The following is a 16,639-nucleotide window of genomic DNA, read 5'->3' on the forward strand; positions in this document are numbered from 1 at the left end:
ATAGTTGATACACAACCTACCATGCTATATTGTAATCATTTGCTTCATTATTGGTTTCTCCTCCTTTATTCTAAGTTCACTGAAAGCAGATACTGGACATATTCATCTTCCTATACCCAGTGCCTAGCACTCTGCCTGGTTCACAGCAAATGGTCAATACATTCTTTAATGAGTATATTAAACTTGGCCCCATTGGAGGGGAGGTAGTGATTATAAAGATGAATAAGATTTAGGCCCACCCCTCAAGGTCTTTCTAATTTAGTATAAGGCTGGGTACTGAGTAGATGCTCAATACACGTTGGTTGGTTAATTCTCAGACAGTTACTTTTCTTCAAGTGGAAAGACAAGACTACCAAAATGAATATATACCAGCAAAGCCAGTTACTGTCTTATTTTGAAATATCAATAGCTTTCCTCCTCGCACTCCGAAACCCAAGTACTTATGAACAGAAGGGATCAAAGTGTAATAATTGCTTATCATATCAAGCATAATATCTGAAGCCAAAACTCTGACTCATGATCTTACACCAGGAGAGGATATTTGAAAGTAGAACCATCCTGTCTTCTCCAAGATGTTTGATTCTGAGTACTTCTGGTCTCTAAAAAAGAGTAGAATGACATGGCTTATTCCTTAATAACTGCCAGTAGGATCTTGACAATTATGTGAGAAAATAAATATAAAAACACTTTGAAAACTGTGTAACTCATTCAGAATTTATGCAATGCAAAGATAAGAGCTATAGACAGAACCTGTATTTCTACATTAAAAATATATGAACCAATTTAATGAATGTACACATGAGGAAATAATGATTTGAGGCCTTTCCTAATTCACTTACACTCTTTTTATTGGGTAGCTTAAAGCATGAGATCTATTGTGAATTCTGGCCCCAAAAGGGCCAGAAAAGGAAAGAAAGCAGATGACAAAAAAGTAGAGTATTATAAGAGGAAAGGAGTTAGTATAGAGTTACATAGCCCGATAGATAAAATTAGAAGTTTATTCATCTATTCAACAGACTTCTGGGTGTCTCTGAGGTGCCAGGCATGGAGCTAAGAACTGTGGAGCACATCAAGATGAATAAAATTCAGTCTGGTGAAGGAGAGCTTATAGTCTGGGGTGGAAGGGGGCAGGGGAAAAAATGGCAAGTACACGTACAAATATATTAGAAGGCAGAAGTGATAACTGCTGGAAGAGACGTTGAAATAAAGTACTATGGGAGTTTAGAGTAAGGAAATATCTCTTCATTGAAGGATGCTTCAGGGTAATTTCACAGAGGAGATGATACTTAAACTCAATCTGAGATGGAAGGAATTCAAGAGGTAGAAAAGGAATCAAGATCACTCCAGATGGAATTAACACTATGAGAAAGGCACGGATGTAGGAAATTTCCTAGATATGTTTAAGGAGCATCAGGTGCTCCATTTTCTCTGAAGTTTAAGGTATGCGTGAGGCCATAGTGAGAAATGAGGCTTAAGAGGTAGACTGTGGCTAGATTATAGACAGCCTAGGATACTAAAGCAAGAGATTTGGACTTTATTCAGCAGTGTTTGGGAGCTACCTTGACCCTAACCCTAACCTTTGAGTAGCTCCCAAAGACTGAGATTAGAGCTGTTTTTTCAGAACCTTAATCTAGAAACAATACAAAGAGTAACCTAGGTGGAGAAGATGGGCAGTATGAGATAAATTTGGATGTCATTATAAAGACCAGCATAAAACTTAAAAAACATCTTCAAAAAGAAGATAATTTCTAGAATGTTATGATATTTTCCATAGTCCACTCAAACTGCTATAATAAAATACCATAAACTTAGTGGCTTATAAACAGTAGAAATGGATTTTACACAGGTTGAGAGCTGAGTCCAAGATCAAGGTGCTGTCAGATTTGGTGTGTGGTAAGGCCTGCTTCCTGGTTCATAGATAGTGCCTTCTCGCTGTGTCCTCACGTGGTGGAAGGGGTAGGGCAGCTCTCTCGAACCTCTTTTATAAGAGCACTGATCCCATTCATAAGGGCAGAGCCTAATCACTTTCCCATTGGGCCAGCATCGTAATACCACCACCTTGGGGGTTAGGATTTCAACATAGGAATTTTAAGGGGACACAAACATCCAGCCCAGAGCAATACTATTGAATGTGATAAATCCAGCTGCCTTGTTAAGTCACTGTAGCAATGAGTCATGAAAGACTTGGGAGGGAAGCTAGAATGAATGGGGACTAAGATGGGGAATGACACCTATAGGACTTTAGTGTTGGGTGTGAACAAACGGGAGCAAGATGACCAATGGCTTACATGCTTAAGTCACATACAGGGTCTCATGGCAGAACTAGGAAGATGTGAGTAGAGAAAAATGTAAGAGAGTGTGAGACAGACTTCAGGTGTAAGGTCCCTTCCAGTGAGGGTTGCACTGACAAGAGACTTCAGGCAAATGTGGCCTTGTAGCTGAAGTGACTTCAACTTTTCCTAGATAATTCTGCCTTTTAGGTGGTCTTTCCAGATCACAAAGAGCCTATGAGAGGCTTTCTTGATCTACTAAGTCAGTAACATAGATCACAGTAACCGAATATCCTCCTGATGATGTGGGGACTCAGCCTGAGGGCCTCCCTCCTCTACAGATCCTTCTTCTCAAACCACTCATTCATTCATTCAGCATGTGTTTATTAAACAACTAGTATTTGCCAGGATCTAGTCTGAGGGCTTGTAATACCTTTGTGAATAGATTAAAAAAATACTGCCCTCCTGGACCTTACATTATAGTAGATAAAAACAAATAAAAGTATTAAACATAATAATTAAGCAAATTATATAGTATATTAGAAGGTGAGTTCTATTAAATATATCAATAGAACAGTTAGGGGGATCACCAAGATGGAGTTGGGATTTGTGGCAATTTATAATTTTAAAAAGATGATCAGAGCAGGCCTGGTTGAAAAGATGTAATTTGAGCAAAAGCTTGAAGGAGAGGAGGGAGTTATCCATGTGGGTATTTGAGAAAAGAATGCCTCAGATGAAACTGCTAGTTCAAAGGCCTCAAGGCAGGAATGTTCTTGCTGTGTTCTAGAAAAATGAGACCAATGTGACTGGAGCAGTAAGTGGGGGGAAAATATTAGATCAAAAATATAAGAGATCATGAAGGGCCTTTAAAAGGCTATTGCAAAGATTTTGTTTTTTTTCAATGAGTGTTTTGTGGAGTTACTGGAGGATTCTGGGTCAAAAGTTAACATGATCTGACTTGTATTTTAAAAGCATCACTCTGGTTGTTGTGCTGACAATAGACTTTAAGGAGTCAAGTATAAAAAGTCAGGGAGACCATTTCGGAGGCAACTGTAGCAATCCAAGTGAGGGGAGGTCATGACTTGGCTCAAATTAGTAGTGACAGAGGTAGTGAGTTGTAGTCTGATTCTAAATACATTTTCGTTTGTGGAGCCAGCAGGATTTCATGGTGAATAAGATATGGAATACAAGAAAAGAGAGGAGTCAAGGATGACTCAATATTGTTGGTCCAAGCAACCAGAAAGAGCTGCCAAAAATGGAGGTGGAGAAAATTACAAATGGGGCAGGTTTGGGGAAGGTGATCAGGAACTCAATTTTGTACATATTATGTGCACACAGAGATGACACACAGACATTGAAATTCAGGAGAGAAGCCTAAAGAAATAAATTTTGGAGTCTAGCATATTGATGGTGTTTAAAATTATGAGATAAATAAGTTCACCAAGGGAATGAACATTGATAGAGAGGAGAATCGGGATAGTTATAGCATTAACAGTTCAAAAAAGAGGAGGAACTAGCAAAAGAGACTGAGTGCACCCAGGAAGGCAAAAGGAAAACCATTAGAGTCTGATGTTCTGGAAGCCAAGTGAGTAGAGGGTATCAAAGAAGAAGCATAATTGACTGTGTCAAACGTTGGTGCTATATCAAGTGAAATGAGCACCGAGAATGACCATTGGATTTATCATCAAGCTTGTTAGTGACCTTGACCACTGGAGTAGTTTTCATTGAGTGGTCAAAGCAAAAAACTGAATGGAGTGAGATTAAGAGAGAACAGGAGAAAAAAAAGTGGAGACAGTAAGTATATACAACATTTTGAAAAGTTTTTCTGCAAGGGGAGCAAGAAATGAGGTAGTAGTAGGAAAGAGAAATGGAGTAAAAGGAGGGAATTGGGGTTTTTTGTTGTTGTTGTTGGTTTGTATTATGGACTCAATTACATCCCTCTAAAATTCATATGAGGTACATATGACAATCTCAGAATGTAACCTTATTTAGAGATAGTGTCTTTAAAAAGGTAATTAAGTGAAAATGAGGCTGTTAAATTGGGCCTAATCCAATCTTACTAGTATCCTTGTAGGAAGCAGAGATTAGAACACAGAGAGAGAGACATGCACACACACACACACACACACACACACACACACACACACAGAGGGAAGACCATGTGAGGACACAGTAAGAAGGTGGCCGTCCACAAGACAAGGAGAGAGGCCTCAGAAGAAACCAAACATGCCAACCCCTTGATCTTAGATTTCTAGCATCTAGAACTGTAAGAAATAAGAAATAAATTTTTGTTTTTTAAGCCATGCAATCTGTGGTATTTTGTTATGGCAGCCTTAGTAAACTAATATAGTTTTTTTTTTTTTAAGATAGAAGGAATAGCACATTTGTGTGTTTTTAGGAAAGATCCAGAGGGAAATTATATTCTAGGAGAGAGAAGAGAAAAATGATAGACGAGATATTTGCCGAGAAGGTGAAAATGGTAAGATCTGGTCATTGCTATTCATTTCCCAGAGCTCTTCTTACCCTGAGGCCTCCCATCCAGGACCCTGAAACAAATCTTCCCTGATTTCTTAGTAACTATTATAGTAGAATCAGTAAACTTAATAAGGGAAAGGAGGAGATTCTGCCAAATCTGAATTTCTAGAAAAATTGTGGATCCATTAAGATAAACAGATTAGAAAAGGAAAATTGCTTTTAATTAAAATGAGAAAGATAGGGACAAGAATCTAGGAGAGACAAGGAAAAAGAAACAAAATGAATTTCACTTTCTCAGTGAGAATTCTGAGTTTGGTAAGATATCTAAATAGAGATGTTCTTGTGGGTGTTGAAATAATTGAGAAAAATTTAGCAAAATCCAATGAAAGAAATGGAGAAAGGCTACAAGTGAATCTTTCCTTACAGGGTCTATTTTCCATAAGCAGTTTGCTTACTATGAAGAGTTTCTGCCAGCACTGCCACCACCCATTTTTAAGGGCATGAAGTAGTTATGAAAATAAAGTCATTAAGCTGAAAAAAAGTGGTCTGGTAAAGGGAAAAGTGGTCAAGAACCAGCTCCAGGAAAAGGGTTGGAGAAAGGACAATGACTCTTCAGTCTTGGCATCTTCAAGATGTTTAATTACGGGCCTTAGGATAGCACATAAGATAAAGGAATAAACATGGGGATTCTAGAGCTTGGGTGAAGGAAAAATGGATCATTTTATTGTCAAGTCTCATAGTATTCCTGGGAATTAGGAAATGTACAAAGACTATTCTCTTTTTGTGATGGTGGGAGAATCTTGGCATACTGAGGCTAAGAGTCTGGATTCATAGTAAGCGTATTTGGGATTGGTTCAACATGTCCAGTCAGTACCAAAATAAGGACTGGAACCCAGGACGGCTCTAAGCCGGGACTCTACCCACATGGCTGTATTTCCTGTGTTTTTATTTTTGATATTGAGTTCATTTTCACTCTTTCTTGTGTGTGCTCTCTTGCTCTCTCTCTCCCTTTTCCCCGCTCCCTCCCATTCTCTCTCACATACCATAGATGACCCTTGTGCGTGTCCTCCATAAATCACTCTATACTGGTGCCCCTTTGTTCTTCTCTTCTCTGAGTACCCAAAGAAAGATTGTGGCAGAGAACCAGGTCTCAACATTAAGGGAGATAACTGAAGGTCATTCAGCTGAAAATAATTCATATTTATCCATGGCTTCCTTTACCAGAGCATCTGGTTTCCGTTAGCCAGCATGGTGTCCTCTGGCTCTGACTGTGGTGGCCTACGGTAACCACATTTTTGCTAAAAAAGAAGAGAGTGCTTTCTTACATCTGTTCCCGAGATGTTTTAAACTCCTCCTTATACAAAGCTGTGCTCTGAATTTAGATCAAGATAGACCAGAACCTCAGGGTGTTAGGTACTGGTGACTTTGCCTCTACTCCTGGTAGCCTCTCTGTTGCTTTCTCTTTTTATTAAGATCAAGCATAGCATCACAGATTAGGAAGGCTAAAGTTAACTGGTTCATCTTATTAACTCCTGCCAGAACTTCACACTTCTAAGCAGGCTCGGATCTATTCTATTGGTAAAGATATTTTCTGTTCCGTGGATGGAGAATGTAGTAACTCATTAAGCTATTGGAGGCTTGAGCATGCCTGCCCATAATAATCACTCATTTTTATCTTTACTTTTTGGGGGGTGTGGCCATTATATTAGCAATAGGAACTCATACCCCTATTTAAACCATAATCTCTCTCGGTCTGCTTATTAATAAATGTTCCTTTAGTATTACCCACTAGTCATATTTAAAGGAACTTATTGGTTAGTTGAAATGACAAGACATGAGAGAGAAAAAACATAAAAAATAAACCTTTCTTACCACAAGCTAATATAGGAAAAACACAAAATGCATAAATGTTGGAAAAACAGAATTCTGAAGTATAATCAATAGGTTAGTTTTGACCTTATCTTAAAATGAATGATGTTGCTACTATTATTAGTAATAGCTGAAACTTATCAAGTGTTTTCTATATACTATGCCTAATTCTTTAGGTCCATTATTTCATTTAATCTTCACAAGAAATCTACGAGGTAAATAATATTCTTATGCCCATTTTACAGAAAAGGAAATTGAGTCTTACAAAGATACATTTGTGGGGTTCCGACAGGAAACAAATGGCTCACTCAGAATAGGTTAATGGGAGGAGGGTTTACTAAAATGATTATTTACCAAAGTGTAGGCATAACAAAATCACAAGGAATAATGCAGTACCCTAATGCTAATAACATTGGGGGCATTACCATCCCCAAACCTGGTGGAAGGAAAGGAATGATTACCAGAAGCCAGAAACAGAGGTAAGACCATCTAATAGGGTCCTCCTCTGCAGAAAGATGCAGGCAGCCTAAAAAACATCCAAGGGAGAAAGTGGAGGAATAAACACCCCATCCTCATTCTCTTTCCATGGTCCATTTTCCTGCTGAGGCTCCTTATTAACTAAAATCAACCAAAAGCCCCAGGTCAAGGGAGCAGGTGGGTAAACTGCACAGAGGTCAGACCACTGGGACAGAGAGCAAGGTGGGGAGGGTGGAGAGTGGATCTAGATGGGCACGATCACTTCACAAGGGCACAGGGACGGAGCAGGTCTCTAACTGGGGCACTAAGTAATGGGGCAAAAATTCAAACCCATGATTGACTTTAGAGCCCAGGCTCTTAACCACCATGCCCTACTGCTAATGGCAAAGAGGAGAAAGGTTATTCCAGAAAGCATAAAGAATATGAGAGGAGATAGAGAGGCAGGAATGCGTAAGGCAGTGACATTTACTAAATGTGCAATTCTGGCAACACTTCCCTGAGTCAATTTTCTCATGTATACAATGTGTCTACATCACAAGATGTGGCCCTTTCTCTCAGAGCAGCTAATAGAGTCAATTTCATTATATCTATTCTGACTCAACCTTGAATAGACATGAATCACCCAACCTTGGGCTCAGAGACACTAGCTGCTCTGGCAGAGTTCACTGCATGGTGAAGAACTGCCTGCTCTGGACACTGCACATTATTAACCCAGGGTCAGAAAGAAAGCAGCCATGAAATTCATGAAATTTTCCTTTTTTTCTTTTTTTTTTTTTCACTGTTTTTATTTCACATACTAGAAGTACCCACACATTTCACCCAACACGATTCAAAAAAATGTGTTTCCGTAGTAACAGAAAAGTTAGGGGGGGTGATTTTATAAGGTTCTTCATTTTAGAAAAGGAGTCACCTTAACAACAACAACAAAAAAAATCAATGGCAGTAACATTACAGGGGATTCTTTCATTCTATGACCTGCTGACAACAAATGCATATGATAGTAGCTGTGCTTATAAAAATCCACATGGTGCCAAGTCCCTACGGGATCCAAAGAGATGTCTCATAGTGCTTACAAAATATTCAGAAACTTCCTGTGCCAAAAACAAAGGTGATAAATAGGACTGCAAATTGGAGAGAAAGCCAAAAGAGCAGGAGGAGTTTGAAAAGAAAATGCAGAACAGGAGAAGTTTGAAAAGAAATCCAGCGTTGTAATAAAAGGGCCTTTGGTTTCATTGACATATGATGCAAGAGACATCAGACTGATTGAAAAATCAAATTGCCAAAATAAAATTTCAATAGAAAAACAGAAAGAGATCATTTATTGTTTCTTGGAACTTGAAATAAAAAGAAAGAGCAATGGAAAACATGGAAAAAGATACAAGATTTAAAAGATGAATCCCAAAGATCCAACATCCGACAAGTAAGAGTTTTGGGAAGAGAGAATAGAAAAAGCAGAGAAATAATCATAATAATAAAACAAGACATTTTGCCCAAACTGAAGGGCAAATTCAAAATGGAAGGTCCTACCAAATGTAAATGAGAAAAGACCTGTACTTAGGAAAATCACTGTAAAAATTTAAAACATAAAAAATGAAAATAGCAAATCATAAAAGCCTCAAAGGGAAAAACAGGCTTTTCTCAGTAAAACCATATAGTATTTCTTCATGTTCAAGAAATAATTTTTTTAAGCCCAGAATTTTATAACCAGCCAAACTGTTAATCAATGTGAGGGCAGAATATATTTTAAGACAAGAAAAGACTCCAAAATTGTATTTGACATTCATCCTTTAACAGGATGTCACTTGTTGGAATAATCCAAGAAAGAAGAAGACATGGGATTCAGCCAATTGTGTATCCAATGCAGGAAGATGAAAAGGAAGCCCCTGGTGATAGCAATGTAGTTAATCCGGGCATTTAGACAAAAATTCCCTAACGAAGGTCTTTATGGGGGTGGGGGTGAAGAGGCATTCATTGATTGTTTGTTTTAAAAAGGTGGAGAAAATTAAATAGGATAGATATTAAAATGTAGGCCTCAGAAAAACTTAAGAATATGATAAATATAAAATACATATATACAAAGCAAATAAGAAACCTCAAAATAAACATTGAATATTAACTGTATAGGAAAGGTGTAGTCCAAATGAAAATGCAAATAGACGAATGATTTTCATCTAGAGGTGTGGGTCAGGGAAGACCTGGAGGTAGGAAACCAGTTAGAAAGTTATTTCAGTAATCCAAGGGAGAGATAATGGTGATCTGATCCAAGGTCATGGCAGTGTGGTGGACATAAATGGGCAAATTTTAGAAATATTTAGGCAAATTGGGAGTTGATATCAAAGAAGGAAGTGTCAAGAAGTCTCTATGGCTTTGATTTAGAAATCTGGGCATAAAATAGTACCTACCATTCAGTGACATAGGGAATACTAAAGGGAAAAAAAAATTGGAAATTAAAATGATAAAAACATTTGAGTCCGAGGTGCTAAAGAGACATCCAAGGGAAAATGACCCATTGGTAGCTGCATATATTGTCTGGGGCTCTGGAGAACAGTTTGGTTTAACATGTGGTCTCTGAAGCAATGGGAAAGGGTGGATTAATAGTTTATGACTGAAGGCCTGAAAAGCAGAATATTAATTAAACTTCTAGGACAAATAATTTAGAATAATAAGCAATAAAATTTATGCAAAATCCTCCTAGAGCTATATTTCATGTTGTCTTGATCCTTACAGGTGCTGGATTTAAAAGAATGCATTGCATCCAAACACAATAATTTAAGAATAGCAAGTATCTTTTACTTGTGTTTCCTAAAATTTCATGAAGTTGGCAGATATTCCTTCAAGACGACTACTTATTTCTCTCTCCAATCCATCTCTCTCACAGATCACAGATAATCAGCTTAAAGATCCCTACAAAATTCATCCAGTTTGGATCTCCTTGTACCTCTTGCTTTCCCCTTCCCCCAAACTCTCCCCCTCCACCCCCACTTTTCCTCTCAACCTTCCATCACAAAATCCCAAAAACTATTCAAGCAAATCAGGACTACAGTTGTAGAATGGGGAAAAGAAATAGCCTGAAGTAAGGCAAGCTAGAGTCTGTTTCAGGGTCAGGGAGGGAAAAGGGTTGGGAATACGCAGGCACCAATGCATTTTATCCCATTCTGTAGGTGTGGTTTCTACATAATGACCCAGCAGTATTAAGCATGCAATGTCCTTCACACCAAAGTGCTCGCCAGGGAAGCGCCAGCCTCCACTAACAGGCCTCACAGGTCATACAGTTCTGGATCTGGCCTTTGCCTTGTCAGTGTCTCTCTACTGTCGTCAGCCTCTCTCAAACTAACCCAACGTGCAGGAGATTGAAGTTTATCAATCTAATTAGACTGCTCCTTCTCCACTTATCTTGGGAGATATTCCTCCCAGGGTCTAGAATAATGATGTTTCCTCATTCAGGGTATCACCTTCTCCTTAGCTGAACAGTTTGTAATAAAAATGCTACTTAGTGAGCAGAGGATAAAAACAAAAGAAAATATGTATGACCTTAAGCAAAATTTCCTATTTGTGCTAGAGGCAGTAGGGCGGGTGCAGAATCATTGCCCCACAACACACTAAAACTAGTGGGGCCTTTGTGTCTCTGACTTCCCTGTCTCTAGACTCGCTAGTGGTAGTTTCCTTTTCTATCAGTATTTATCCAGCCTGACTGTCTTCCGTGCCCCCAACTCTTTCTCCATATAAAGTACAATACAATTGGGTTCCAATTACTAAATTAAAATCACATTCTAAAACTGCCTGCTTGAAATTACACCCAGGTGACCTTAACTGTTCTCAAATACTTCAGGAACACATTTCCGGACAAACTCCAGGCTTCCTTACTCCACAGATGGCAAACTTTATTTCTTCTACTTCCAATTTGGGAGGAAGCGTCTCACTACTGTCTCCATTGTATTGCTGTCATTCAGCAGAAGAATTAAAATCTTGCAATCTCTCTCAGGCATGTTGAATCAATCTTCTCTCTCTCTCTCTCTCTCTCTCTCTCTCTCTCTCTCTCTCAAGCATTGGGTCTCAAATCCACCTCCTCTACTTACCCAAAGCCATGAAAATGTAAAAATAAAGAACTTTTCATTTGTAGGTATCAGGGTCAACAGTCAAAGCAGATGTTAGTTAAAATGTTTGGAGTGAGGCAAAGTCTGATTTGGGTATTAGTAGGAGCTCTCCATTAGATAGTTATCACAGGTATTTTCCTCTTACTTTGCAAATTCTCCTTTAATATAGCACAAATGGAACTTATGTTTCACAATTCACATAGCTGATTGACTTGGCTAATGTTCTCCCATAATTCCAGCTGTTATTTTATCTTTTATCTCCTCTGTCCCAGTGTTGACCCATCACTTGAGGACACTGGAGGAGGGCCGGGCTATATTACAACACAGGGCCTGGCACGTAGTCAACCTGATGATTCAACATGGCGGGACAAGCACTGGCTCCCTGTGCCCTCTGTCTAGACATTTCTGCCAGTCTCCTCCAGGTCTCATAGTTTCCCCCTCCTTTTTAGAGGCAGATATACAGAAGCAATCATTCAATTTGATGACACACAGGCAGAGTGAAAAATAATTCACTTGGACAGATAAGGGGTGAGATGGAAATGGGGAGAAGACTGTTTTAAGACTGAGAAGAACAGAGAAAAAGGTATATAATGGGTTCTTCATTCCATTTTCTGGCTCTTCTATGCCTTCTAGTTAAGATATCAGTAGCAAATTTCATTTATGCTTCTGACATCATTCTCACTTGGAGTCTTGGGTCTGGGATGGAAGTCTGGAAAAGCTATTTAGAAGTTAGCTCTTCCTCCAGCACTCCCACATGCACACAGAGAAACCCATACCCAGACATGACTGGCACGCCCGCAGAGAAGCCACATGTGCACCTAAGAACACATGAAAAGGCAGACAATGAGAACGCCCGGTTGCAGCAGCAACACTCCAGCCACAGATGCCTGCTCCTGCAGACAGCACATATGCTTCATTCCCACACCCACACAGACACAAAGACCCACACACAGATGCCACAGCCACACCCACAGCCCTTACTTACTTTTCCTCTACATGCCCTATTTGAGCACAGAACTGTCTCTAATTAGAAGTTCCCAAATCCATGTCCATTTGACTAATTGAACTCTCTGTTCAGCTTCATGAAAAGTCAACTTCTGAATTGCTCAAAATAACAGGGTGGAGAGAAATAAGGTACTGCTCGCTCACTAGACACCTGGGGAACTAAAATTTAGGAAGCTAGGGGGAAAGGCTGACAGGACCAATAGTGCCCGCCAGCAGATGGACACTTGGATGATCTGGAAATAGTGACAATACAGTAGTTTCTAAGGATACAATCACTGATGTAAAATAGAAAGAAAAAAAATTATGGCCTACTATGGAAAGAAAATGAGCTTTAGAATCAAACAGATGCAGATCCAATTCCAGCAATGTCATTTACTAACCATAAACTTGGGCAAGTTGCTTGAACTCTGAGTATCAGTGCCCTGAACACTAAAATCTACTTTCCAGTATTCTTTTGAGAGTTAAGTGTAATGATACATATGAAGTGGCTATTGCAGTGTTTAGCTTCATAAACATGTGTTTTAGTTTTATTATTACAGTTGTTCCCAAAATTTCCTGTGTGCTCTCTAGGCAAAAGACAATGCCTTTAGTTCTCTGACTCTCTAAACCAAAATAAGAAGGATTACATGCTCACTATTTCCTCAGAGTACCACTGGTGGGTAATATTTGGTAAAGGACTAAATGGATGAGTAAATAAGTGAATGCATGGGAAGATGGATGGATGGATGGTGAGACTGCATTATACATTGTTGTTCTTAAAATCACCAATATTCCTAGTGCTAGAGATTTCTCAGTCTAATGGGAGAGAAAACTAGAAAGAAAGAATTGTAAAAAAAAGGATAGCAGTATTACAAATTTTTACTAGAGCAGAGGAGGGAATAAAAGCAACTTTTGGAGAACAAGGAGATGATCCAAGAAAATTCTTTTAAGCAGTAATATGTAATTTAGGCCTTGAAGAATAAATAAGAGCTTATTGGACAACAAAAGCTGGTAAAGTCATTTCAGGAAGAATAAAGAGCATGGGCTAAGGTCGAGTAGTATGGAAGGTGCTTACCTGGAATGAAATGAGTAGCTGAAGTGGCTGAATGTAGAGAGCGTGGGGCACAAGCCAAGTGATAGGCTGGAAAGGCAGTTTTGGGGACTGGCTCATGGAGGAACTCATATAAAGAGTATCTTTGCATACGAAGGTGTTATCTTTAATGTAGAAGGTGGAAGGCAGGGAAGTGGTATGGTCGGATTTGCATTTTGAAAAGATCACCCTCACATAAGCTCAAAGATGGATTTGAGCAGGAAGATACTGAAGCCTAGAATATTAGTCAGCTTAAGTTCTCATCCTCTTTCATATGCATATCTTGATGGTTTCCACAAGGCGAGAAAACAGGGTATGTAAAGGAGGGGACATATTCAACAAAAAGTTATGAGATAGAATCGGCAGAAATTAAATAATTGATTAAATTTATGGAGTAAGAAGGAAGATTCACAGATGACTGAGAATACAAACATATGTGACTTGGCAAATGTTGCTTAATTAACCAAAACAGAGAATAGCTCCAGTTATTTATTGCTGCCTAATGATTTACCCCAAAACTTAGTGACTAAAATAACACAATCATTTTATTATAATCTCTTATGATTTTGAATGCTGATTGAGCTTAGCTCTCTGGGTCTTGCTTGAGCTGAATTCAGCTGGAGTCATCTGAGTCAGATGGTGGCTGAAGGTGGAGTCATCGCAAGGCTTCCTCATTCATATGCTGGAGGTTCATACTGACTGTCAATTGGGGCCTCACCTAGAGCTGTTAACCAGAGCACCTACCTGTGACTTCTCCATGTGGCCTAGGCATTCTCACAGCATGATGGCTGGATCCCAATAGCAAGTGTGTCAAGAGAATCAAGTGGAAGTGAATGGAATTTTTATGATCTAGGCTTGGAAGTTACATAAAGTCACTTCTAACTCTGGTCAGTTTACTAGTAGAGTAGTCACAAAGGTGTACCAGATCCGTGGAAGGGACGCAGACCTCTAGCTCTCAGTGGCTCATTGCAAAAGGATGAGCTATATTATATCAATTATTATAGGAAAATACAATCTGTCACAGAACATAGATAGAAGAGCAAGTTTGAGTCCTGTTTTGGGTGTGTTGCATTTCATATGCCTGCAGGATACCCAGATGAAGAAGAAAAATGGGAAATAACAAATTTGGTTTTGGAGCTCAGGAGATTTGAGAGTTGTCAGGACATCTGTGTTAATGGAAGTCATGGTAGTAGATGTTATGTTTATCCAGAGAAAAGAGAAGAAAAGACAAAATGAGGAAGAGAAGGGAAAGGAAAGGAAATCAAGGGGAGGAGAGGGATGGGGAGAGAAGGAGAGGGAGAAGAGAGGTGTGGGAGAGGTGTTAGTTTCCTAAGGCTGCCAAAACAGCACCACAAACTGGGGCTAAAACAACAGAAATATGTTGTCTCACAGATCTAGAGGCTAGAAGTTCAAAATCAGAAGTTGGTAGGGCCATGATTCCTTGCCTCTTTCAGCTTCTGGGAGCCCAGCTGTCCCTTGGCTTGTAGCTGCATAACTCCAATCTCTGCCTCTGTCTTCACATGGCCACCTTCCCTCTGTATGTGCCTAGGTGTATATTTCCCTTGTCTTTTAAGGTCACCAGCCATATTGAACTTAGGGCTCACCCTACTGCAGTATGACCTCATGTTAACTTAGGTAATTTACAGCTGCAATGACCCAAATAGGGTCACATTCTAAGGTACCAGAGGTTAAGCTTTCAGCATATCTTTTTCTGGGAACGCAATTCAGCCTATAATAAAAGGGGAGGAGAAGAAAGGGAAGGAGAATGCAGAACAAGAACCCTTGGGATGCTGCAGTGTAGGGATGAGACAGAGGGAGAGGGTCCAGTGGGGGAAAAAAATGAGAAGGAGCAATCAGAGAGGAAGACATGGAACAAGGATCTGGGGGTGGAAGAAAGAAAATGTGGCCAAAGATTATTTATTTAACAAAAGGAAGGAACAGCCTCCATTTGAGTCATGAATAGAGAGGTTATTAGGAACTTTTGTGGGGCCACCCTCAGTAGAGTGGGGGGAAGGGGCAGGATCTAATTTATGGGACACTAAAAAGTGAAAAGAAGATGAAGTAGCAATAGTCAGGTTACATAATGGCTAGAGAGATTTCACAGCAACTCTTTTAAGAAGCTTTCCCCAAAGTTACCTCCAGTAATCTGGTCTTCCTGCTAGCTAAGTTTCATATACGAAACGAAAAGGAAAACTTGAAAGTGAGAGGGAGAGAAAAAGAACATAATTGTGGGGAGCAAGCTGGGACAGCTACTTTAGGAACTTTCTTGTGGTTTCCCCATAACTGGAAAAGCGGCTTCCTGGGAATGGTCTGGTCCAGGATGAAGGCTTAATGGAGAGCTGCTGCCAAGGGTGAGAGCTACAGAGACAGGGACAGGATGCTGCAAAGAGAAAAATGAGTGATTAATTTAAGGAATAATATCAAAGGTTTGGAGAAGAGAGAGAGCGTACAAATGCCAGAAGAAAAAGGATGTGGCCAGAGCTAGCTTAATTATTTATTTCCGTGATGCCTCAGGAGCTTCCAAGCAGAGACAGCTCTGTGCAGCTTCCTTTAAAACTGTGGTTTCCACAAGTAAGAGACAGAATGAGCACACTTTTTGTTCCCAACACTTTTCAGATACCTGTTCCACCCACCAGACCCAGGCTCCTTAACTTTCTTGCCCTTGCCTGAATCTCCTGCTCCCCTTCCACATTCAATTCTCACACTTCTCTGCCCTCTTCCATTAAATACTTCTAACTTTTGCTTTGCTCTTATCCATTTTATTCACCTCATGGCTTGCCTGATCCATGGCACAGACAACTGAAGGGATACCTTCTCCCACTCCTTTTATGAAACTTTTGTTCTGTTTACAAAATGGAGGCCAGTAGTCCTCATCTTTGTTTGTATTTCCCAAGTCACAATGACAGAAAGAAAAAAGAAAAAATCTGTGTGGTTCCCTCACAAGCTGGAGTAAGCTATAAACAAGTTTGAAATCCAGGCCATGAAATAGATAGAAAAGGCAAAATTTGAGCTGGCATTTTTCAGACTGAATGTGGTAGGTTCCTAACCTGTCCCTACAGGGCAACTGATGCTGTATCCTCAAGGCAGTTAAGTATTTTGGTTTAGGACTCTCTTCAGGGAGAATTTTGTTCTAATTGTTACTTGAGTGCACACTGGTACTAGTGATCCACCTCTTAATTTGTTAGCTTATTGGGAAGAATAGGATAAGTGTGGGTGATAAACCCATTTACTTCAAATATATGAGATAATAAATGGTAAGATATTTTTAAATACCCAGATAAAAGAACAAATAGTAAATGTGTTAAGAAATATAGCTCAGCACAAGTTATATAAGTAATATAACTATAATTGTATAAAATATAATGAGTGACATAACTTAG

This window comes from Lemur catta, chromosome 3 (assembly GCF_020740605.2).
Source record: "Lemur catta isolate mLemCat1 chromosome 3, mLemCat1.pri, whole genome shotgun sequence".
NCBI lineage: Eukaryota > Metazoa > Chordata > Mammalia > Primates > Lemuridae > Lemur > Lemur catta.